The sequence below is a fragment of the Periplaneta americana genome, chromosome 6, assembly GCF_040183065.1.
Source record: "Periplaneta americana isolate PAMFEO1 chromosome 6, P.americana_PAMFEO1_priV1, whole genome shotgun sequence".
NCBI classification, from domain to species: Eukaryota; Metazoa; Arthropoda; class Insecta; order Blattodea; family Blattidae; genus Periplaneta; species Periplaneta americana.
Window position 1 is genome coordinate 170,628,517 of NC_091122.1, and position 26,544 is coordinate 170,655,060.

Sequence of the window (26,544 nt, forward strand, 5' to 3'; positions counted from 1 at the left end):
AAGAAAACTTTCCAGTTAAATTAATTTGTATTAATATTGTAGCAGATTCGCTTTTTATAATGAATTAACAACTCTTTAATACCCATTCCCGTATGATCGATTTTTTACCATCTATAATATTCCTTGACTTTCATGTTCTACCTAAACATGGTGATTGCAGGGGATTTGCTCTGCGTGATTATCTAAGTAGATACGTCTTGGCTTTCTGCTATATAGACGGAGCAGTGTACAGTACGATTATTTAGCCTGACAGTCGCAGGCGATGTGCGCCTTGGTCAGGCGAGTCCATTTAGTTACGCCAAGGGGTGTTTGGGTTATTCACTCGCTTGTCTTCGAAGCGATCGGATGTCATGCATGCGGTAGAGCGGTATGCTTCCAGTACAATTAACCTGTACTGCATTCCTTTACCGACCGCTCGCCCTTATCTCTACTCCGGAACTCTTCCCACTCCTCCTATTACTTCCCCTCTTTCGCTTCGCTGAGCTGTCAGGACTAAATAATCGGTCTGTATATCTGCCTATGAAACAAAGTTTGTCCATGAGAGATTTTGTTACCTTACTTTTTGAAGCACTTTTAAAAGACGAGTTTTAGCATGTAGTCTGGTGTTAAATATTATTGGTCTTACTAATAAAAACCCTATATACAGACGTTTAACTGTGTTATACTTATACAATGAGTAGCTCGTTTATAAGTCGTGTGTAAATTCCTTACTAATAATCACTACATACGTCATGTATAACAGTATAACTGTTACACAGCTACGTCATAGTTTCGTCATTACTTCGTTATAGTTTCGTCATTACTTCGTTACGAAAGGTAATAGAATATCTGAGGTTCTCTATTGCATCCGGTAGGGCGCTCTAGTGTCGCGTGTTAAATATCGATAGTACAACTGGCTCTAATCGATTACCACACTACATTTTGGTCAAAGAGTAGAAGCTACAGCAATATTATTCTAATAATTCTATGATCTTTGGTTTGTTCTTCTGTGGTTACAAGGTAACCATCATCATAAAATGACAGTCGATATGAACAGTTGTTAGAGGGGCGGCCATTTTTTCGCTATATACAACGCTTAAACAAGGGGTTTCGTATATATAACCACTGCAAAGCAATTCCCATTGTATAGTTACAGGCTGTTTATACGTCCATAGCTTATTCACGGTTTATTGGTAACGTTTTCTGTCTCAACTCTGCATAAGTCTCGTATAAAAACTATACACGGTTTATTAGTAAGACTGTAAGACGTTACTCAATAAACTACATAATATTGTTTTAAGTGTTCGGCAAGTGGTTTTCTTGCCTTAATTTACACTTCGATACTTATACTCGACAAAATTGCTCCTTCAGAATAATAAAATTATTAGTATTCTTCACCTGACATAATTACTTACTTACTTACTTACTTACAAATGGCTTTTAAGGAACCCGAAGGTTCATTGCCGCCCTCACATAAGCCCGTCATCGGTCCCTATCCTGTGCAAGATTAATCCAGTCTCTATCATCATATCCCACCTCCATCAAATCCATTTTAATATTATCTTCCCATCTACGTCTCGGCCTCCCCAAAGGTCTTTTTCCCTCCGGTCTCCCAACTAACACTCTATATGCATTTCTGGATTCGCCCATACGTGCTACATGCCCTGCCCATCTCAAACGTCTGGATTTAATGTTCCTAATTATGTCAGGTGAAGAATACAATGCGTGCAGTTCTGCGTTGTGTAACTTTCTCCATTCTCCTGTAACTTCATCCCGCTTAGCCCCAAATATTTTCCTAAGCACCTTATTCTCAAACACCCTTAACCTATGTTCCTCTCTCAGAGTGAGAGTCCAAGTTTCACAACCATACAGAAGAACCGGTAATATAACTGTTTTATAAATTCTAACTTTCAGATTAGGAACATTAAATCCAGATGTTCGAGATGGGCAGGGCATGTAGCACATATGAGCGAATCCAGAAATTAATAGTCTATTTGAGGAGAAAAATTCGCTCCGGCGCCGGGGATCTAACACGGGTCCTTGGTTCTACGTACCAAGCGCTCGCCGGAGCGAATTTTTCTACTCAAATATTAATTGTCAATATAACAGATATTATTCTGTACGACAAATTTATAATAAACTATAATATTCTTATAGCTAGCAGTGCGTATGTCCGTACAGATTACTGTGTACTTAACTGCGGAATCCCGGCCAAACAAGTCACTCAGCTGAGTGCGCTCCTAGTATAATGGTAGTTGACATTGGACATATACGTCAACATATATGCCTAACTTGGAGTCAGGCCACAAAGGGAAACATTGAAGGAGGAGGGTTCGGTCCGGTACTGTGGATTGAATTCGGCGTAGCTCAGTGGTCAGAGCGCTTGGTACGAAGAACCAAGGTCCCGGGTTCGATCCCCGGCGCCAGAGCGAATTTTTCTCCTCAAATATTAATTGTCAATATTACAGATATTATTCTGTACGGCAAATTAATAAAAAAATTCTATAATAAGAATCCAGAAATGCATATAGAGTGTTAGTTGGAAGACCGGAGGGGAAAAAACCTTTGGTGAGGCCGGGACGAAGACGGTAGGATAATATTAAAACGGATTTGAGGGAGGTGGGATATGATGATAGAGAATGGATTAATCTTGCACAGGGTAGAGACCGATGGCGGGCTTATGTTAGGGCGGCAATGAACCTGCGGGTTCCTTAAAAGCCATTTGTAAGTAAGTAATTAAGTAAATTTGGCAAGTGAAGTAATTTGAAGTTAGTTCAAAATTTCCCATTTTTTAAGTAAATACCTACTTAAAGCGATTTAAATAGTTTTATTATCCTGAGGAAGCAATTTTGTCGAGTATAAGCATCGAAGCATAAATTAAGGCAAGGAGATCCCTGACTATAATGTAAATCCACCTCGCTATAGCAGCACATTTCCAGGAAGATAGTTATTGTCTCATGTCTCGGAAATAGATAATCTAAACTTGTTAGTGTATGCATAAAGTATAAAATTTCGTCATTCATAAAGTGGGAAGAATCCAGCTAGTTAAAACAACTCTAATACCTTGGAAATAAGCTAAATTGTTCTAAGGTAAAGCTCGTTTACTCTGCATTATGAATGACGCCAGCTTCCAAGAATCCCCAACAGTTATATTTGGTTGATATTCTAGACTGCCTGAACTTGGGGGTTAGCTTTCGTATCAGAATGAATTTCAATTACAGAGAGTTCGATGTTCACGCGTTGTGTAGCGAGTTCTGAAAACACTGGATGCCCTCCTTGAACAGGAATACAGCACCGCCCAGCCTACAGCTCTTTCGCTTCGACATATGAAATATAAATAACCGTACTTCAAAGAACACATGGAAAGTGAGTGCAATGCTTCCTTTGCTAATAAATACCGTGTACTGTTACAGAGAGATAAAAGTTACGCATTCATACATCCCTCTTTCTCTTTTATACATTGTAGACTAATATTTATATTATGAAACGGACCAGTACGTGGGGCCTTATGTAATATCCAAACCTTTACGTCTGTTAAGGTATTTATCCGTGTTCTTTAATATCCCTAACAGAATTCCAGGAAGCTAAGCTACTGCTAGCCACAGACAATATGTTATATCTTTCTTTTTTTTCCCCCTTGAAGCATTCATAATTATATGTGCAGATTTCGAATCCAGTCTAAAGCCGAAAGGTGTCGTTACATGAAAATACAGTCTGATCCGTTTAGGTATGGATAATATTAATTTATTATTATACAGCTATTATGATAGTAGGAAAAATTTCTTGATGATTATATTATGATTAAAACATGGGAGTTTCCATATATGACAATCAATAATGCATAATCCCATAAGACAAATGAAAATCGTGAATGATTAAAATGGCTACTACAAATCAACAGCGGGCACAATGTGTTCTTTGGTATGCTAAATTTGAGAGTGTTAAAAGAGTTCAAAGGTAATTTAGACGTGAGTATATTTATTTATTTATTTAACCTGGTAGATATAAGGCCATCAGACCTTCTCTTCTCCTCTACCAGGGGATTACAACTACAATATTAAGAATACAATTACAATTATAAATACAATTAATATTAAATTTACAAATACAATAAAAATCAAAGTACTAAAAGATTAACTGATTAATAAAAGCTAGACAGTTTATTGTAAAAGTTCAGAAGAGAGAAACATTTATTTTTTATTAAGTACAAATTAAACCTACTCTACGCAGAAAATGCTCAATAAGTTTGCTTTTGAACGCTACTAAATTCTGATAGTCTCTGATATCACTGGGTAGGGTATTCCACAAGCGCGAGAGCGAGATTGTGTATGATGATGAATACGATGATGTCTTATGTGTTGATATGGCTAGTATGCGGCTATTTTGCGTGTGTGTGAAGAGATTATATGATGACAGGTAACTGAAACGGGAGGCAAGGTAGGTAGATGTAGAGGTGTGAAGGACTTGGAAAAGGAGAATAAGAGAATGAAAATTTCTACGTTCGTTAAGCCGTAGCCAGTTTAGTGTGCGTAATGTACCTAAATACGATTCCATAATTTTGTGGTATCGAACATTTGTAGAAACAGTTCTGTGTTAAAAAAACATGCAAGAGGTCGAAGGCGAAACCCAGTACGAGAAGCAGCTATCTCTTGGCTTGGTCCCCAAACTCCCCAGATCTAACCCCTCCTGACTTCTTCGTGTAGGGCTTTGTTAAAGACATTGTCTATTCACAGAAACCCAGGAACATTGTTGATGATCTGAGAGTAAAAATGATTCAAGCTTTTCAACAAATCACCCTCTTATGATACAACGGACAGTCCACACCTGTGGAGTAACGGTTAGCGCGTCTAGCCGCAAAACCAGGTGGCCCGGTTCGATTCCCGGTCAGGGCAAGTTGCCTGGTTGAAGTTTTTTCCGGGGTTTTCCCTCAACCCAATATGACAAAATGTTGGGTAACTTTCGGTGCTGGACCCCGGACTCATTTCACCGGCATTATCACCTTCATCTCATTCAGACGCTAAATAACCTGAGATGTTGATAAAGCGTCGTAAAATAACCTACTAACCTACTACAACGGACATGTGATGAATTGCATAACCGTTATTAGTTGTGTAGGGTACGCAATGGGAGTCATGTTGAGCTCTGAGGAATCTCCCATCTTTCAATGTTGTATGTTCAGTAGTAAATGTTTTACGGTGTTTTTATTTTATCCATACTCAAATGGATCACCCTGTATTTTTATTTTAGTACATACGTACACCTGGATTTATTAAATGTGTGTTAAAGGCGGCCATGGCTGGATCCAACCAATCAGAAGGAGTATGCTTATTGTCCCAACTCTTACATTCAATTATTATTGTACAGGGTTAGTTAAAAGTCCCGCACCACCTAAATAACTTTTGAAGCATGTGGTTCAGTGACATGAAACTTGGTATGTGGGGATAACCATATACTAAGAACTCAACAATGGTATTATCGAGTTTCTTCTACTTCCGGTTTAACCGGAAGTAACTCCAATTCTCTTATTGTAAATGGAACACCCAATATATTATTTTATTTTTGAATAGTACTCATTAAGAGATTTTAAAAAATAACCCACACTTGATACTTCTGTACAAATTCAGTGTTGCTAAGTCAAGAAAACAGAAAAGTGTATCGAATATTAAAATAATAAAGGCACCACTTAATAACTTTTGAAGCATACGGTTCAGTGATATGAAACTTGGTATGTGAGGATAACCATATGCTAAGAACTCAATAATGGTATTACCAACTCTATTTTAAATGGAACACCCAATATATTGTTTTTATTTTTGAATAGTGCTCATTAAGCGCTTTTCAAAAAGTACCCACACTTGATACTTCTGTACAAATTCAGTTTTGCTAAGTCAAGAAAACAGAAAAGTGTATCGAATATTAAAATAATAAAATACGCCTTCGTTAACAAAAACAAAACAAAGCTAGCTCACCTTCTAAATTATGTGTTCAAATTGGTAGCCCTCAGCTGCTTTACAATGTGTTACTCGATCATTGAAACCATTTAAGGAATGATTCAACCAGGCTTTAGGAATATCTTGCACCACTTCCATTTTTATTTAGCAACACTGAATTTGTAGAGAAGTATCAAGTGTGGGTACTTTTTGAAAAGCTCTTAATGAGCTTTATTAAAAAATAAAAATATATATTGGGTGTTCCATTTAAAATAAGATAGTTGGAGTTGTTTCCGGTTAAACCGGAAGTAGAAAAAACTCTGTAATACCATTATTGAGTTCTTAGCATATGGTTATCCTCACATACCAAGTTTCATCTTTATTTATTTTAGTACGTTATTTTACGACGCTTTATCAACATCTTAGGTTATTTAGTGTCTGAATGAAATGAAGGTGATAATGCCGGTGAAATGAGTCCGGGGTCCAGCACCTAAAGTTACCCAGCATTTGCTCATATTGGGCTGAGGGAAAACCCCGGAAAAAACCTCAACCAGGTAACTTGCCCCGACCGGGAATCGAACCCGGGCCACCTAGTTTCGCGGCCAGACGCGCTAACCGTTACTCCACAGATGTGACCAAGTTTCATATCATTGAACCGTATGCTTCAAAAGTTATTAAGTGGTGCATTTATTATTTTAATATTCGATACACTTTTCTGTTTTCTTGACTTAGCAACACTGAATTTGTACAGAAGTATCAAGTGTGGATAATTTTTGAAAAGCTCTTAATGAGTACTATTCAAAAATAAAATAATATATTGGGTGTTCCATTTAAAATAAGACAGTTGGAGTTACTTCCGGTTAAACCGGAAGTAGAAAAAAACTCTGTAATATCATTATTGAGTTCTTAGTATATGGTTATCCTCACATACCAAGTTTCATGTCACTGAACCGTATGCTTCAAAAGTTATTTAGGTGGTGCGGGACTTTTAACTAACCCTGTATAATATGATGAAGTCAACCGATAATGTAAGTCCGTTATAAATCGTGGTCATAAAAAATTGAAGTAAGTCGCCTGTTTAAGGAATGTATTTCATTTAGCCTACTGATGTGTAAAGTCGTGTACCACAGTACGACTTGCTAAATACCGAAGCATAGGGTTCACAATCATTGATTTCAATATGAACAATTCCGAATCAATAAAAGGGAAATAAATAAATGATTGACAATACAGTTCACTGTGTACGCTGCACAGGCATTAAACAAATATAGGCAAGCATATTAAAAAATAACAGGCTTCCGCGCTTGGGGAGACTAGTTCATTTGTATCCTCAAAATGGTTGACGCAGGTAAACATTGCAGCATCGTCCCGAAACCAGAACGATCGGCAGTGGAACCTCTCCCATCACAAAACAACACCAAAAACGGCGTGCTTTGTTTGGAGCTAAACTGTTTATCCGAAATAGCATTGGCACATTTATTAGCAATGTTTACAATTTAATTTTACAATTCTCCGATAGGATTATGGCTATTAGTATATTAAAATCAAAGCCACTGAAATTGATAACATATTTTGAAAGCATTAACTTATATGTTTATGTTTGTGGTAAGCCTGACCTCCATCTTTGCCTTGGGTGTTACGCTTTGATGCCGATAATCCTACTGCCACATTGTTTCTGAAAACAGCATAAAAACAGCAATAACATAAATTAAATTGGTAACCGATTTTAATGTGTGTTAAGAATCTATTACGTTAATATCAGAATTGTAAATTCCAAAATATTTTTGATATTTTAAGTAAATGCGTATTATCCCCGAAGTAACGATTTTTTAAGTCACAGGCTTACAGGCTAACGGGAGATTTAAGTTAGCTTTGCAGACAATATGAATTCATAGCAGTAAGGTATGAGAACTACATGCTTACAGTGTTTATTTTCCAAAGAAAACTCTCTGGTAATCATTTCTGCCACAGACAAAGCCATAGTTGTGCGGGAAATATTAAAGATGTCGCTGGAGAGTTTAAGGTAATATTTATTTACTTTTTATTTACTTACTGTAGAAGTGGGTAAAGTCAATTAGTGGGTGTAAAATCGATCATTTGCGATTTTTATTGAAAATTATATATTTCCTCAGTTACTTGTTAAAATTTTGTTATGCTGACTTCATTGTCTTACATTGTAAATGTAAGCGAGAGGGACAACAAAAAGCCTGCGAATGCCAACAATGGGAGCACTGTGTGATTACCGTTGAAGTGAAAATTATTTTCAACTTTTTCTCTTAAATGAAAACAAAGTCTTACAGACTCTAAATTATCGTCAGCAGTGAAAGGAGACAGGAAGTATACGCAAGTACTTTTCGTTGAGATTGTATCCTGAAATAATAGTTTTGCAGTTCGTGAATGTTAGTATCGAAACTTATTAGCTATTTTAAGAAAACTTGTACCTTTGTAGGGTTAAGTCGATCATGTCATCGACCTACTCGAAACAGATAGGACCAGCAGGAAGAATAAATTGCTCACCGAAATACCTCCAACTAACACTTATAAACAGAAAAGTGTCATAGTATAGCTTATATTCATGGGATAGTGGGGAAAGAGGAAGATGAAATTATGGTGAATTTCTTGCGTAAGAGAAGCACTGCCAAAGGAACATATTTTGTACACCCCTCTGTACCTGACTATGGGAACAACGCACTTTTTAAAGTGACATGAGGAGGGGAAGATTTCAAATAACATCTGATATAAACCTAAGCAATGTTGAATTGGATTTTAGATTATAATTGAAGGGTTGTATTTCAATGTAAAGTTTTGAATTCTTAAATCTTTGTTCGTCGGTATGTGAAGTATTAAAATGTGTTTTTATGTTTTATAAGTCGGCAGTCATAGTCACGATTGTACAGTGGAGACCTATAGGCCTAATTGTATCGAATAGTATGATCACAGTAACAAAATATACACTATATAATGCTATAGGCATATATTGAAGATTATTACTGTTTTTACACCCTTTATAACAAATAAAATATATGTAATACACTTAATTTGTTTTTTTAAAAACATAAACAGTGGTCGCCTTTACTCCGCAATATTTTAAAATCGATCTTAAACTAAAAATTCAATGGTGATCGACTTCACCCTATGTAAGCAGGTAACTTCGATCACAAGTCAAATAAAAAAAATTATAGATTGTAATTCAATTCTTGTAAAGTGTCTTCATAAGTGAAGGATATGACGACAAAATACTATTTTCTGACGAACTTCGCTCCATTGCATAACCACAATATCATTAAAAAATTGCAAAATTTTGATCGACTTTACCCTCTTCTACGGTGCCTTTTTATTTACTTACATTTCTACTAACTTACTTACTTTTTACTTACATATTTACTTACCTACATAATTACTTAATTATTTATTTATTTATTTATTTATTCAACTAGCCGTACCCGTGCGCTCCGCTGCACCCGTTAGAAATAAATATAAAGTAATTACATAATTAAAATAGGACATTTGACCCAGGGAACATTCGTGTTTGATATAAGGATAAATCGTTTATTATGTTACTTAATTTAAATTGTATTTGCATAATTAAAATGCGATCATTTTGATCCAAAGACCACTCATTTGGTCATAAAAATTATTTTAGGAAATACAGGAAACGAATGTACAGAATAGCCTATCAAGTTTTCTGTGCATAAGAAGCTATTTTAATCTTACCTGTCCTCGATTCACTCAGAAGTTACTGTAATGACATTATAGCATTATGTCCATCTAGAGAAACTACACTTTCCAATGGTGAATTAATAATTAATTATACAAATCGGTTAATTTAGCTTCCGATATTACTTCATACAAATACAGAAACATTCTCTGTAGGCTATCTTTCATAGCTTTCGATTGTTGCTGTCCAAGGCCCCTTATAGACGAAGTCATTTGTTTTCTAATTCATTACACGGCCTTAGCTGGCAGTTATTTTAATTTTAAAACTCATTTATCTCATTAAATATCAGTCCTATCAAAATTTTTCAAGGAATAAAACGTATTGAAAATTATTTTTAAAGAAACTTTTGTTATGTAACATTTTTCACAAAAATCAATAATAAGCGAGATATTTCGATTTATTTAATTCAGGCCCCCTTAGACATTCAAATAAACATTTTTCAGATTTATTTTCAGTGAAGAATACCAGAAATTCTGAATGTTATTTGCTTCCATAATAATGAAAAATACTCTCTCTCGAACCAGTACTGAAGAGAACCACGTATCTAAATATCTACACCACACCGCCATTAAATATATAAAAAAGGCCCCACCCCACTTGATTAATAACTATAAAAATATTTGATTTTTAATAATATTATTATCTTACGTAAGTTTTATAGCTTTCAGTAACATTTACTATATAATATACTATATAGCCGCCACTCAGTAAAATACAGAAATCAAAATCTAATTTAAGTTATTCTCTACATCTACTTATATAACCCCAAAACGTTTCACTTTCATATAATCAATATAGCATTAATATGTATAATTAATGAAAAATAGTCACAGCATGGCATTAACTACAATAATATTTCATTTCTAATGCTAATAATGTCATCAAACCACCTCAAGTTTTGTAGTTTTTAATATCCAATAAACAGCTGTACCCAGAAAATTACACATCACAGAATCGAACCTGTAAATTATTTTTAGTAAGTTAAGTTTTTAATAACCAATAATTTAATTTGAGCTCTAAATATGTCAGCATTCTTGCAGATCATGGCCTTCGTGTAATATTTTTTACTGTAGTGCGTGTTTTGTTTTATTCTGAAATGCAATTAGTTAGTTCTAAAAACTGACGACAGATGGATTTTGGAAAATAGGAAAATTATGTTGAAAAATTGATATTTCACTGAAAACTACTATTTCTCTGAAAAAGTATGAGTTCCAAGCTTCAAAATGAGGGGACATTTATTAAAATCCGTTCAGCCGTTTTCCCGTAATTTCCATTAACAGTTCAAATTATATATATATATATATATATATATATATATATATATATAGATATTCTGGAACGGAGGGAGTAGATAAGTATTGGGTTTCTGCTATATCGACGGAACAGTGTGAAACAAAGTTTATCCATCAGAGATTTTGTTACCTTACTTTTTGAAGGACCCTCATATTTTAAAAGACGAGTTTTATCATGTAGTCTGGTGTTAAATATTAGGACGTTACTCAACAAACTACATAATCTAGTTTTGAGTGTTCAGCAAGTGGTAATTTGAAGTTAGTTCAAAATTTCCTATTCTTTACATAAATACCTACTTAAAGCGATTTATCCTGAGAGAGCAATTTTGTCGAGTATAAGCATCGAAGTACAGGACATCATTTTCTTTTACTTCAATTTTTATTGTACCTGAGTTTTTTAATGTACTTCACTCCCTCCCCTTCTACTAATGAAGTTCAACCGTCCTCCACACAGATCCAAGACCGTATATACAGTCATAGTAGCCTTACGGTCATAGTAAACAGTACGTTCCAAAAATATGTTCGCGTTTTCCAGTGAATTTTCAATATTGCATAATTTTCGCACAGGTACTGTCGTCCATTTGCCTACGTCGCATTCCGGTTTTCCCCACCTGCTTCTATTCGCCCTTCTGTAAATGCTAGTGGCTGGTCTGTCTTAGCTCTTTTCTGAGAACATTAATTCCTGTTAGAAATTGGACGTCTACGTAATATTATACCCATACAACCGTTTAAAATAACTTAAATAAAAGGACCTCGTTAAGTAATTAACTGTCACGTGATTTCCCCCCTTTCTACGATCCTGCGACATAACCACTTGGACGGACAGTAGATAGCATGTCTGACTAATTTTATCTTTTCGGATCGGCCAGAAGTGAAGATTGAATTTACAGTACGTAAGGTACTCTTTTACAGAGTAGGTTCAGAATTATTTCAACATGAGTTACTAGTACGAAAGACGAAACTGGTAGTTGAAATTACACACATTAGAACTGAAGCCTGTATCGAAATGAACGGCCACCATTTAAAAAAATGCGTTTAAACATCCATATTATGACTATTTTTCAATTTAACTTCATTCTCAATATTGTACGCTAATGTGCTGTAGACAGCATAATATGCACTGCATAATGAATACGTCCGCATGAACTGCTCAGTTCATGAGTAAAACACTCATTGTTAATACTGTACTGTATTTTGATTAAACAAAAACCTAATGAAAATTATCAAACTCAAAAGCGTGATATTTCCTAGTTTACATAAATGGATGAACTACTTTTCTTCCCTCATATACCTAGTAAAGTGATTTGTTTGTATATTACGCCAGTATCATCGAACTCCAGTCGTAGAAGGGGGTAGCAAGCGTTGATCCAAAGGTATAGTCAGGTTAATATTAGAAATGTTAGTAAAAATAAAATGATGTCCCTGTATAAATTCAGGCAAGAAGATCCCTGACTAAAATGTAAATACACCTCAGCTACAGCATATACATTTGACGTTCTATCGCTTTAAAAGAAAAAACCCAGGCCCCGTTTATCTCTAAAAAATACGAGTATTTTCCCGCATCACGTACTAGGATAACAGGGGTACTTCGATGTAAGAGAATTTCTTCAGAAATGTCAGTCACTAATTATTTAAATAAGCTGACAAGAGTATTCAGAATAAAATTTGATAAGGCAGACTGTCGACATTATCCATTTTGATGGATTGAATTCGATCAAAGTACACACAAACGTGCATGTATACTATATATGTAGCTATACACATTTCTAGTAGGTATGAGAATAATCGTATTGATGCACTGTCAACATTTCCATTAAAAAAAATTGAATTATGAATTAATTTTCTGTGTAGGATTTTGCCTCTGTTTTGAAAGCAATAACGGACAGTATCAATATAAAATAATCATCCTATTATAGACAATACAGTGCTGCTACCTATCAATGTAACAAAGCACCACGAGAAACAAATAACAAAAGACGATATCAAAACATTTTGCGGTATAAACAACACCAGCAAATGGATAACTGATAACAAAAATATTTTGTTACCAATTTAAAAAAAAACCGCCTTCTTCCTCGCTTAAAAGTGGATATGATGGATTGACACATGTTCCACAAACAAATGAACTACAGGGAAGTCACACACAGAAACTGCGTAGGCCTACAATTTGTATAAAGCATTTCATTTAATGCTGTATTATTTTATGAAGTAAAACATCGTTTATACATCAACTTTCATATCTTCAATAGACAACTGATACTCTTTCGATAATATTTTTATCCCAGACGGAGAGAGATAGAGAAGCTTTTTGTTATGTTTTACTTTGTTTCGTGAAATGGCGGTCCGGCGACATGCTGATATCATGTACAAGGAGTCCTGTGTTAGAAAAGAAAAGAAACAGTTCGATTCACGAAATACCAGAGTAGCAGAGTTCTTCTAACGACTCCTGAAAATTACAATAGTACATTATACAACGAGCCTATAATGGTAGTAATTAAGACGCGAGTATATTTATGAAACGAGCGCAAGCGAGTTTCATAATTTTCATACGAGCGTCTTAATTACCATTATACGCAAGTTTCATACGACTTTTTATGCTCGACCTTATTTCTAACTTGAAATTATTCATAAGTATTTATATTATTCTTATCTGACTGGGGAGGGGAAGTGACCTTGTGCAATATCTCGTAAATTGTGAAATGTGCGCAGACGCGAAAGTATTGATTTTTTCCGAGGAACAAATATAATTGACCTTGATATAATCTAGAGAGTAAAATGAACATTAATCTTGATATAACCTGGAAATTGATTTAGACATTGAAAAACGAGATGACAAATTGAATTTATTTGAATATTATTTACAATTAACGCTAATTATTATAGTAACAGAACATAACCTTCTGCGACAGTATTGCATTTTCAGCCTCCGTGACGTTTCGCTAGTTATCTTTCGATTGCATATCCGAGAATAATCGATACTTGCGCTTTCATATTGCTTTCTGATTGGTGGAAAACCTCAACTTTAATGAATAGGTGTAGTTTAATGAGGTCCATTAAAGGGCTGCTACCAGGTGTATAATTACAACATTTCGGCATGGTCGAGCATAAAAGTCTATTCGAAAATGTTAGGTGATAACGTGGTTAATGGAACAATGGTTAAACGAGAATCCAGAAGAATCTGCTTTGCAGATTTGTCCACCACAAATGTCACAGGATTTGGTAAGATCGGATACTATCAAATTCAAGCGAGATCTCGATCAACAGTTGAGCTACGACCAGGAATTCAGAAATAAACATAATAATGTGAGCTTCAGCTGGGAACATTTACGTAAGTTTTGACTTTGCTGAAGACTTGAAGAGGGATCTGAAACTATTTCTGGTTTTAATATCGATTATAAATAGTGTGGTTTTATTCCGTTCATGCTGCGTACATACATATTATGCTAGGCTTATTTACACGCTGTGGTCATATCGCGTGTTTAGGATCTATGGATATACCAGTAGGCCGTTGTTACTATTGTTGAATTCCTGTTTCTATTGTCGTGCGTTATGGTTTGTATTCATGTAATTTATTCCAGATTTTCATTAATGTTTATGATATTGGTGATTAAGGCGGTGATGAATCATGATGTGTAAATTTACAATCTGGCAATTTGCCTTTGTGACTGAGGGAAACCATGAATATCCCGGAAAGAGTGGCCGGGAACGGGGTTTGAACTCGGGACCTCCCGAAAGCGAGTCTCAAATCCTCCGTCTGAACCAACTCGCTCCGTCGAGTGACGGTTCTGTTACAGATAATGTTGAATATATAAATGATGGTTTTGCTATAGCTAATATTGATTATATGTATGATGGTGGTTTTTCTATAGTTAATGTGAGTACATATATTACAGACCTGCAATCGTTAATGTTGTCTATATAAATAATTGTTCTGCTTTAGCTGTGTGAAGTGTATGAATTATGGATTTGTTATTATTAATGTTGATTAAATTAGTGCTTGTTTTCCTTTAGTTAATGTTGAGTATATAAATAATGGGTTTGTCTTAATTATTATTGAGTATATAAATTATGGTTTTGCTTTAGTTAACGTTGAGTATATGTAGGACTATAAGTGAAGATTTTGCTTTAGTTAATGTTGAATATACATATAAATGATCGTTTTGCTTTAGTTAATGTTGAGTACATAAATGATGGTTCTTTTTTAGTTAATGATGAATATATGTATAAATGATTGTTTTGCTTCAGTTAATGTTGAGTACATAAATGATCGTTTTGCTTTAGTTAATGTTGAGTACATAAATGATGGTTCTGTTTTAGTTAATGATGAATATATGTATAAATGATTGTTTTCCTTCAATTAATGTTGAGTATATAAAATATCATTTTGCTTTAGTTAATGTTGAGTACATAAATGATGGTTCTGTTTTAGTTAATGATATCAATGATTGTTTTCCTTCAATTAATGTTGAGTATATAAATGATCGTTTTGCTTTAGTTAATGTTGAGTACATAAATGATCGTTTTGCTTTAGTTAATGTTGAGTACATAAATGATCGTTTTGCTTTAGTTAATGTTGAGTGTACAGTATGTATAAATGATCGTTTTGCTTTAGTTATTGTTGAGTACATAAATGATCGTTTTGCTTTAGTTAATGTTTAGTATATGTATAAATGATCGTTTTGCTTTATACATCTTGATTACACAACTTCTAACACTATATCACTTCGGGGATACCATTTTGACTAGTTTTAACATGTGAAAGGAAGAAATTATATATTCCGTTTTGCTTTAGTTTTATGTTGAGCATATAAATGATCGGTTTGCTTTAGTTAATGTTGAATATATGCATGAATGATCGTTTTGCTTTTTTTTAATGTTGAATATATAAATGATGGTTTTGGTTTTGTTAATGTTCAGCATATAAATGATGATCTTGATTTTGTTAATGTTGAGTATATAAATGATGGTTTTCCTTTAGTTAATGTTGAGTATATAAATGATGGTTTTGCTTTTGTTAATGCTGAGTATATAAATGATGGTTTTTCTTTAGTTAATGTTGAGTAATAAATGATGGTTTTGCTTTTGTTAATGTTGAGTATATAAATGATGGTTTTCCTTTAGTTAATGTTGAGTATATAAATGATGGTTTTGCTTTTGTTAATGTTGAGTATATAAATGATGGTTTCCCTTTAGTTAATGTTGAGTATATAAATGATGGTTTTCCTTTAGTTAATGTTGAGTATATAAATGATGGTTTTGCTTTTGTTAATGTTGAATATATAAATGATGGTTGTGCTTTTGGTAATGTTGAGTATATAAATGCTGGTTTTGCTTTTGTTAATGTTGAGTGTATAAATAAATCTTTTGCTTCTGTTAATGTTGAGTGTATTAATAAAGGTTTTACTTTTGTTAATGTTGAGTGTATAAATAAATCTTTTGCTTTTATTAATGTTGAGTGTATAAATAAAGGTTTTGCTTTTGTTAATGTTGAGTATATAAATTATAGTTTTGCTTTTGTTAATGTTTGATATTTATACTAAATTGAGTACGTATTTGATATCTATAAATTAAGTATATAAAATATATATAAAAATCAGGAACAACCATACGAGTAAAGCTCGTGTTCGGATATAGTTTCATCTACATTATTTTAAGAAATAAAAGGTAATGCACAAAAATATTATACAAATTTTGGTTATGGCTTATTTCACGTACAATATATAATTCATTGTTTTGGTTTAATTGGTGTTGAGTATACAAGCGGCAGTTATGCTACAGTTAATATCGAGTATATAAATGATCGTTTTGCTTTAGTTAATGTTGTATATTACAGTAAAAGCATTACTTTTGTCTCCCTCTGTTTCAAACTCGCCGCAACCTCAAGGCTTATCGTTGCAATTGATGATAGCGAGATCTTATATAGTGAGATGAGATCAAGAATTCGCCATAGAATTACCTATCATTCGCTTTACTCGACCAGGTAACTAACTCAAGAGGGATTCGAATCCACGCCCGATTGCATCCCCAAAGTACGGATCTTACCTCTAACCCTTACAACATGCTGATGACTTGCACCATATTTTAAAACGCCGGTACTTATTTAACAATCATGTTCCAAGTACGTGATTAAATGGAATAAAAAGTTCAGCTAACTGTGTTATAGATTCTTTTATATCACCTTTTGGAGCAGAGTTATGCTATGAGAGTTATGCTACAATGCTTCAACATTTCCATTTTACTAGTTTGCAAATTAGACGAAATTGTCAATCTTTAAACTTTCTTTATAAAATTATTAACAATAAGTTGGACTGTGTCGGTTTATTTTATTATATAACATTATATGCACCTAAACTTAAAACGAAATTTCGAAATTTGTTTTACATACCAAGGACAAATACTGAATCCCACAAAAATTCCCCAGTTTTCCAAATGTTACAGTTATACAATAAATTACATCCTCATCCGAATGTTGATATTTTCAATATGAATTTCTCTAGATACAGAATTATTTGTTATCATATTTTACAGAATATTGTTATTAGTTAAGTTGAAGCTACTTTCACACCTTATTTCAATTTCTCTTTTTTTCTTTCTCTTATTTCTATTTTGTTTCAGTTTTTAAGTGTATGTTTCCTTTTCCTTGTTTATGTTTTATCAATTAATTTGTTAGTCGTGAACATTGTAATTGGGCTTTGCCTGTTATGTAAATAAATAAATAAATACATAAATACATAAATAAATAAATACATAAATAAATAAATAAACAAATACATAAATAAATAAATACATAAATACATAAATAAATAAATACATAAATAAATAAATATATAAATAAATAAATACATAAATAAATAAATACATAAATAAATAAATACATAAATACATAAATACATAAATAAATAAATACATAAATAAATAAATAAATACATAAATAAATAAATAAATACATAAATAAATAAATAAATACATAAATACATAAATACATAAATAAATAAATGAATAAATAAATAAATACATAAATACATAAATAAATACATAAATAAATACATAAATAAATAAATAAATAAATACATAAATAAATAAATAAATAAATACATAAATACATAAATAAATGAATAAATACATAAATAAATAAATAAATACATAAATACATAAATACATAAATAAATACATACATAAATACATAAATGAATAAATAAATAAATACATAAATAAATAAATAAATAAATAAATAAATAAATAAATAAATAAATAAATAAGGTTTTAAAGTCTTAATGGTTATTATGATTGGTTTAAACATGCACTAAAACCAGATGTAAGTGCAAGTTTGAACCAATAAATTATTGAGATTTGTGATAAATTAATTAGTTTAAGAAATTGGAAGTATTCTTAACATTTTTAATTGGTTTATTTTACGACGCTTTATCAACTACGATAGTTATCTGGCATCTGAGTGAAATGAAGGTGATAATGCAAGCGAAATGAATCCAGGGTCCAGCGCCGAAAATTACTCAACATTTGTTGTTAATGGGGTCCCAACCAGGATTTGAACCTAGAATCTTTCGTTTCACGATCAGGTATTCTGACCGTTATTCCACAGCGGTGGACCGAGAATATCTTGATTACTTATCACTTTATTTTAAATTTTAATCAACGAAGAAAAGAATGGTGGTGGAGTGGTAGTGATATATAAATAACAACGTATGAAACACACTGGTCAGTAAGCAAACTGTATGGAACTGCTTGTTTCTCGGACGTCGGACGTCAGAAGCTTTCTGGGTCGCCAGTATTGGTACTTCGTGCATCGTCTGTGTCATGGGATATCCCGAAATTTCATTTCCAGTTGCCGTAAATCACAATGACTCATCGACCCACTGCCTACGGTCTCGAGCGGTGACCTGTTCAGCGCTCACACGACCCACAAGTCTCCACAACTGTCCTGCGGTATAAATTCTAATACGAATTCCATGATTCCCCACTGGTTACTTTACCCTTGGGACGCTATCGAACGACGCTAAAACACCCAAGGGGGTATAATGCGATGATATCGCCTCCAATCCAATTTTCATAGATAATACGGAAGACTGAATTACAGTGAAATATGTTTATCACCTAAATAACCTTTGTTTGTCTTTTTCATGCTTGGTACAGTACACTAATGGCTTCGTTTTTCGAGAACTGAACCCTGGACGGGTCTTCATACTTAGGCATACTTTGATCCATTGTTAATCCGATGCTAACAGGTCCGCCATCCTGCCTTAGTTCCCGACAAAGTCAGGTGCCATCAGCAGACGAGTATCCTGATAAGCCCCGGGGGCCCACAGTACCAATCCCTTCCTGAATCACCACTGTGAAACCGACACTGACAGTTGGGCCATCCTGTCTCAACTCCTCCGAAAGGGCCACATCTGCAGACAGTAAATCCCGGAGTCCCAAGTCTTTAATGAATCAGCATCGTGAAACCGACACTGACATGTCTCAATTCAGGTGGGGAAGATGTTGAAAAATATCTCAACAATTTGCCATCTTGCCATCGACAGAGACGTGCAGACTACTGTCATACACTGCTTCCGATCCCAGGCGGCACACTTCTACGGCACAGGCTACAAAAGTTGATCTCATGGTATGAAAAATGTCTCAATTCAAGTGAGGAATATGTTGAAAAATAGCTCAACAATTTCAAACACTGTGTAAAAAATAAATTGGATCTACTTTCTTCTTCACCTTCGTTACATCCAGATCAGAAATTTAAAATTCTCAACTCTTCAATCTGTCCGATATTAATGTACCACTTTTTCTCAATTCCTCTCGAAAAAATCCAAATTTATTTCCTACAAGACGCAGATAAAATAATTAAAACAACACTAAAAGAAATACTATGTTTGCCTACAGATACTCCAGATTCAATGATTTACTCTGACAGTAGATATGAAGGCTACATGGCAGGCAGTACTGCAACAAATTAACAGTTGTCCAGTTTTTATGAGATCAGATAATCAGCATTTTGCCAATACAAGAGATTTAGTGAATGAACTGAAAATCGAAAAGTTACCTCTGGATAACAATTTGATCTCTCCAGACACCATTAAGAACAAAAGAGGTCTAATTGACTCGAGGAAAGTCAGGAAAATTTGCGCCTTGAAGAATTTAATAAATGGTGTCAAATGCCACAGAAAGGTAAAGAGGTCAGCTTATATCAAGACTTCACTCCCGCAAACAGCTGGGTCAGACATCATACAGGCCTTTCTAGCTCCGAGTGGAGAGATGCGCTAAAGATGACCGGTAATGTTGCTCCTGTACGCGTTGTTCCAGGCAGAACTCAAGACAATAATCACTGTAGGCGATGCCACAGTGAGGTTGAAACTTTGGCTCATGTCTTGGGTTCATGCCTATTTGGCGAAACTCTTCGTAACAACAGGCATCACAAGATCAGGTCTGTAATCGCAACATGCCTTAAGTCCAATGACTACACTACCTATGAAGAAGTCCATGGAATAGCGGATACTGGAAGTCATCGGCGTATTGATATTATAACATTTAAACCTGGAGAGACAAAAGCTTATATTCTGGATCAGACCATCAGATTCGAGATGCATCAGAATCAACCCGAGAAGGTTAATCTAGAGAAAAGTACAATTTATGAACCAACTACCCCTTATTACAAAACATCATATAAACTCAGGGATATAGAAGTCATCGGATTAATGATGGGCGCTAGAGGGACCATAACAAAACAATTCGTGTCATTCTGTTATAAATTTGGGGTTCTCTGCAGATCTTACGGCGACATTTGTACTTCAATTTAAATTACAGTTGAATTTTCTCATTCTATTTTTTATCTGCAAATTTTCATTACTGTAAATTTAAGTTTATTGTAAACAAGCTTCTTGTAAGACATTTTTAATGTACATCTTAAATGTTACTATTTAACATTCTTCGTCTTTGGCAACCTCACCACGTTAAGGAAGATTACAAATTAACTTTTAAATTGGTAGAACTATGATTTCTCAAACTAATTTATTAAACCGTGTCGGACTGCAAAGAAAACAACTAACGCAATGTCCACATTATTATTATTATTATTATTATTATTATTATTATTATTATTATTATTATTATTATTATTATTGAAAGCTCTTTCTGTAGATGCATAAATGACAATATAGTGTTACAAGATACAAGTTTAAAGGCTGTTAAAGGTTATATGCAATTTTTAGACATCATTTATATAGCCAGATTAAATTGTCTTACTTCAATGGTTTCAAAATTTATGTTATAGATTTCTGCATGTTGTTTTATTGTTTTGTAATTGTTAATTTATTCTTGCTCAGCATTTAAGTCTAAGATATTCATTCTATTAATTTTTTACGCATTTTATTCATTATTATTATTTGTCTTTATGACAACCTCTACTTGTAGAAGAAGAAGAATAAAATAAAAAATAAAATCTATACAAAATTTACATTTATTGTAAAAGTAACAACCATTATATTTACTGGTAAACTTACGTGGTAGCACAGTCTAGTATATACAGTCACGAAGCTTCAGTTGTGAGGGTGCTAGGAACAATAGACTGTGCCGGTACTATTTCTCATTGTCCGTAATGAGGCGATAATAGCGATCCTAGTGGTTAGCAACTATCTATGGATGCATATTTACTACGTATTGAGGTTCGTGACTGTATATATTAGATTGTGGTGGTAGTATGAAAACAATTATGATAATAGTTTCTTATGTATTAAGGGAGGTAAGTTTTTACTAGTCGAGGACGAATGGCAGCGAGAACTGCAATTAAGTAGTCCGAGACTAACAAATTCTACTTAATTCACGAATTGCATACGTTTTTTCCACTCATACATTTTATATAATAAAATATATTTCTTAATTTTACATGATTTAATATCAGATCTCTTGGGAAGGTCATCGAGTTTTGAGTATTCTTTTATTTGTTGCTATGCTACTGTTGAACGAAACGTATTTTCACTTACTTCCCAGGGAAATAATGTGACTTACGTTCCGTCGTCAATAGCAACCAACAATATCACGGTAAAATCCATTTACTTCTCTAATAACAAGCTAAAAGAGCATATTTACGGCAGAAAGAGTGTAAAACATGTATATTTTGATCTTCTGTTCATACTGTATAAACATAAATGGATGTTCAGTATTTCTGCAGAACATTTTAAAGCAAGAAGGGATCCATCTAAACAAATTTGTTTGGAATGACAAAATTTTTACTAAAATTTAAGAACTGTCTTCGAATCCTGCCACTGCTTACAGTCATCAATATTATGACGGAAAAATTGTCAATACCATATAATATGAAGGGTTCAGAACAATAGTGGGCCAAGCGCCATATACTAAAACCATAGAAAACAAGGATTAAAATGAAGTTATTACTATAATTCAATGGAAACATATAGCCATTAATATAAAGTATACACATTAAAACTAAATGTTATGTCAATCTTCATTAAACTATGGTATTCACTTAACTTTAACCCTTGCTTTCTCCGTTTTTAATAAATGGCGCTTGGCCCACTATGGCTCTGAACCCTTCATATATATGTTGTTTAGTCAACTGTCCTAAGACAGGTCTGAACCTTACAAGCGATACCAAGAAGACACCACTTATGAGGTAACTAGACCAGGAGGTAATGGATTAGGGTGGCTGGTCCCTTCCCCCTCCATTACATACATCGCCGACTAGCTACATATTACACTAGTCAGACTTCAGATATTGTTCTTCCTCTGACACATATCGTCAAGTGAGATGTACTGCCTGATAATTGATGTACATATCAGCCAGAACCTCAATCAGAGGATAATAAAAATCTGTCAATTTAAGGGTTAAACTTTGCAAACGTGCTTCCCCTAAAATGTTACACCCAATAAGGGGGCTTCTCTTGAGTTACAGACCCAGAAAACACAAAATTTGGCAGAGGAATGCATTATCGTATCTCTAGAACAGTCATGTCAATTGGTGCCCATAGGAGCAAGCGCGCGCTTTAGAGCTCAGGAGAGCCTGAGCGTTTTACAGCGGAAAGGAAAGAGACAGACGAAAGAGGTAGTATATGCCGCTTGGTCGAGCTATATACAGAGATGGCCAGCACTGATTCAATAGATGAAGGGAAGAGAACTTATTAAAACTGTATCAATGTTAATTTTTAGATTTGTCTGAGAAGTCTAAGTGCATTATAAGAATGTAAGTTTAATTTTTAATGCTCATTTTTTCATAAGTTTGGTATTTTATTCAAAAGGAATATTTTATCAATTTTTTTTATAGAAAAGTGACATTTTCAGATATAGGTCTATTTATTTAGTAGCCTTACAGGTACTGAAAAATGTTTTCGTAAATGTAATATACCGCAAATACGTATTACTGAAGATAGTGTATTACAAATTTTGAAAGTATTCGCATGGACAATTAATGTTTGTATGGAAATGAATTAACAAAGCAACTACTGTTACATCATAAGCAAAAGATATGTGCCCATTGTTGTAAAAATGTCAGCTCTATAGTTCATTAGATATCAAGAAAATAATTTAATATTCTAATGATAGGAAGTTGCGCACCAATATCACCTTAAAAGCATAATGCAATAAGAGTTTTGTTATGGAATATTACTGTAGTTACACTTAAAAACATATGCGGTACCTATGTAACATTGCTTTGTACTATAATATTGTTTTGATTAGTTGATTGATTACTTTTATAAGTTAGAAATTTATCTTTTCAGTCGTTGACTTTACTACTTTATATATTTTGTTAGGTGTTAACCTTTACATAATAAGTTGTGTGATGTATGAACGTTTTCGTTGACCATGTCAACATCAGATACACTCTGTCATTTTACAATATCAATACTCTCAGTGTTATCTACACAATCTACACATACAATACATGTTTACTATCATATGAGGATAAAACCTATTAAAAATTATATGAATTAGTTTTATAATGTTCAATTGTGGATACCCCAACTGTCAACAATTAAAATATACTTATATTATATGGATATATTCTTTGCAAGTCATCACATGTGAACAATATTATGAGCGATGTAATGATATGAGATTAAAAGTAAGATTAAAATATAAAAATGAGCTAACTCTATTTAATGCTTTACTATGTATGTGAGGATTTGCAAATTACAATATTTTGTTACAAGGTATTCACTTTTCCATATCATGGTGTAAGATTCTAGCCTGTTATAACTGCCTATATTTTGCAGATCTTGGTGTTATTATTTATGCCAATATGTTGGGTTTAAATTGTTTATAGTTAATTAGATGATGGGCGTATGTTCTGTTGTTGCTCATATTACAGGATAATTATTCAATCCAGTAGTGATGTTGTAGAAGTTTATTTAACATGGTGTGAATCGAATGTCTGAGATCATACACTTATGGCCATTTGTTGTAGACGCCATATAAAAATAACGACATAAAATTTCACGTTCCGTTTGAAGTTTGTGCACTGCTGTTTTCTTAATCCAACAGGCTGCTTATTCCTCCTTCCATAAGTAGCGCTTGATGCCCACGCACGACGTCAAGGTCAGTAAAATGCGCTTGCTTTGACATCACTGCTCTAGAATTTGGTTCTGTTTTGTGCATTACTGTACTGCCATTTCCCTAGGCGATCCGAAAGCTCTTCTCGCCGGGGAGTCCCTCAAGTGCGACCAGCAGCTCACGCGGCGGGAATGCTTCTTCCAGCTGACACTGACGATATACGGGAACATGTACAGTCGTATTCAAATGTAATAGACAGAACCACGCGTGGTTGCAGTAGATAAGTCATTATTCTTTCTTTTAGAAACACGTTGCTAGCCAATTTATGCACAAATATTAATGCACATCTTATTCATTCATGGAAGTCACGGATGTTAGTTCGAATCCCGTCAAGAGCATAGCTGTTTTTTGTCCACCGCTGTGGAGTAACAGAAAGCAAACAGCGTATTCCGAATCTCACCGGACCGGTGGACAACAATGACATCACGCTGCAGCGAAATAGGAACAAAACTGCTGGAAGGATCGATAGCTGTCATGGCGACTGTATAAGTTGTTGTCTGTGCCACGCTAGCAAAATTTTGCGAAATTTCCGTACTGCCATCTCGTTCAAAGAAAAGAGAGCATAAACAATTTATTTCTTGAACCGGTAGTAATAACTGGTCCGTTGACATGTTCGCTCATAAGCCATTAACATATTGTTTTTACGTTGTGCTCATTACAAACAATACGGCAGAACACACCGCCATGACACAACAGTGCACGATGTCATTCGTCTGCTAATTCCCGCCCTATACAAGAACCAATCAGATTCATTGATGGCGGCTGATGGAGACTGCCACCACCTCTGCAAGCTGATGGCACCGGTGCGACACCGGTGGAGCATTAGTGTCGCCATCGGTGAAATTCGGAACACCGTGATGCCATCAGATTGCTCAGTGCTGAGATTCGGAATACGCTCAAAGCTAACTGTGAAACGAGCGGCCCCGGGTTAAAATTCTACTTGGGTCAAGTTACCTGATTGAGATTCTTTCCGATGTTTTCCCTCAAATCAATTGAAGCACATTTGGACCTCGAACTCATTTCGTCGTCGTCGTCATCATCATCACCATCTCCGTTTCTTTCCCATATTTCGGGCTTGCATCCGATGTAAATTCGACTACTGGCCACCACCAAAATTGGACCCTGTGGTATGTGGTCATTAGTTGCTGGTGGTAGTGCTATCTATTGTGGGCGCTCCCCTGAGCTCATGCTAGGTGTGAGACCGCGGTTGAGGGATCACGGTGATGCCTAAGTGGAAAGGTAAAAGGACTTATGGAGGCTGTAGGGAAGTTTGAAGGTGGTCCGCGGAGAAATCTGCAGCGTGGAGGGCCTTAGAGCATGCACACCATTCATTCCGGGTAGTAGGCCTACAATGGGTCCACCCAGGCGGCCTACGTGCAAAAGCAGTCTACAGCTATGCGTACACTGCTCGTGGTTCAATGAACTGTCTGTGAAACATATTTCCAGGACGGATAATTTCACGATTTGGAGACATTGCCTGGCCACCAAGATCTCCTGACCTGACTGCAGCTGATTATACTATGGGGTTATCTCAAAAGTAGGGTGTATCGCAACAAGCATAGAACTATAATCCAGCAGAAATACAACATAAGGAACGAAATTAGTGCCATCGAATCTGTTTTGTTTGGGGCGATTTATGCAGAACTTTCATAGCAGATTGCAGGGTTGGTACATTTGTTTTTGATCAGTAGCACCATCACAATAAAATAAATAAAATGGACCTAAATGCATTAAAACGTAAAAATTGAAAATTAAAAATATTATTTTAAAATTGTGACGTAACAGACAAAAATGGACTTCAGATCTGTAATCACCACACTCAAATTAGGGTTGGTAACTTACACTTGTTTTTGTTCAATAGCAAAATCACTGTAGACCAGTGTTATCAATATTGTTCATAAACCCAGTTGTGTGAATGTCATATCTATTTGTTAACTAAAAAAAAAGTGTCGCTATTCATGCAGCTTCTGGTAGTATTACCGTGTACACCTGGCAACAGATGTCCCACCAATATTCAGTGAAGCGCACTTACCTGTAACAAACAGAAAAAAAC

The 26,544-nt window shown here is 34.4% G+C and overlaps 1 protein-coding gene and 1 non-coding gene across 3 annotated transcripts in view; one reads left to right on the plus strand and one right to left on the minus strand.

The window, feature by feature from the left end:
* The window catches only part of rho-5 (rhomboid-5), a 579,824-nt gene that overhangs the window by 185,858 nt on the left and 367,422 nt on the right, over positions 1–26,544 (minus strand). The gene's annotated exons all lie outside the window — the stretch shown is intronic.
* TRNAF-GAA (transfer RNA phenylalanine (anticodon GAA)) lies at positions 2,337–2,408 on the plus strand. The gene has a single exon. It is a non-coding gene; the product is annotated as a tRNA-Phe (tRNA).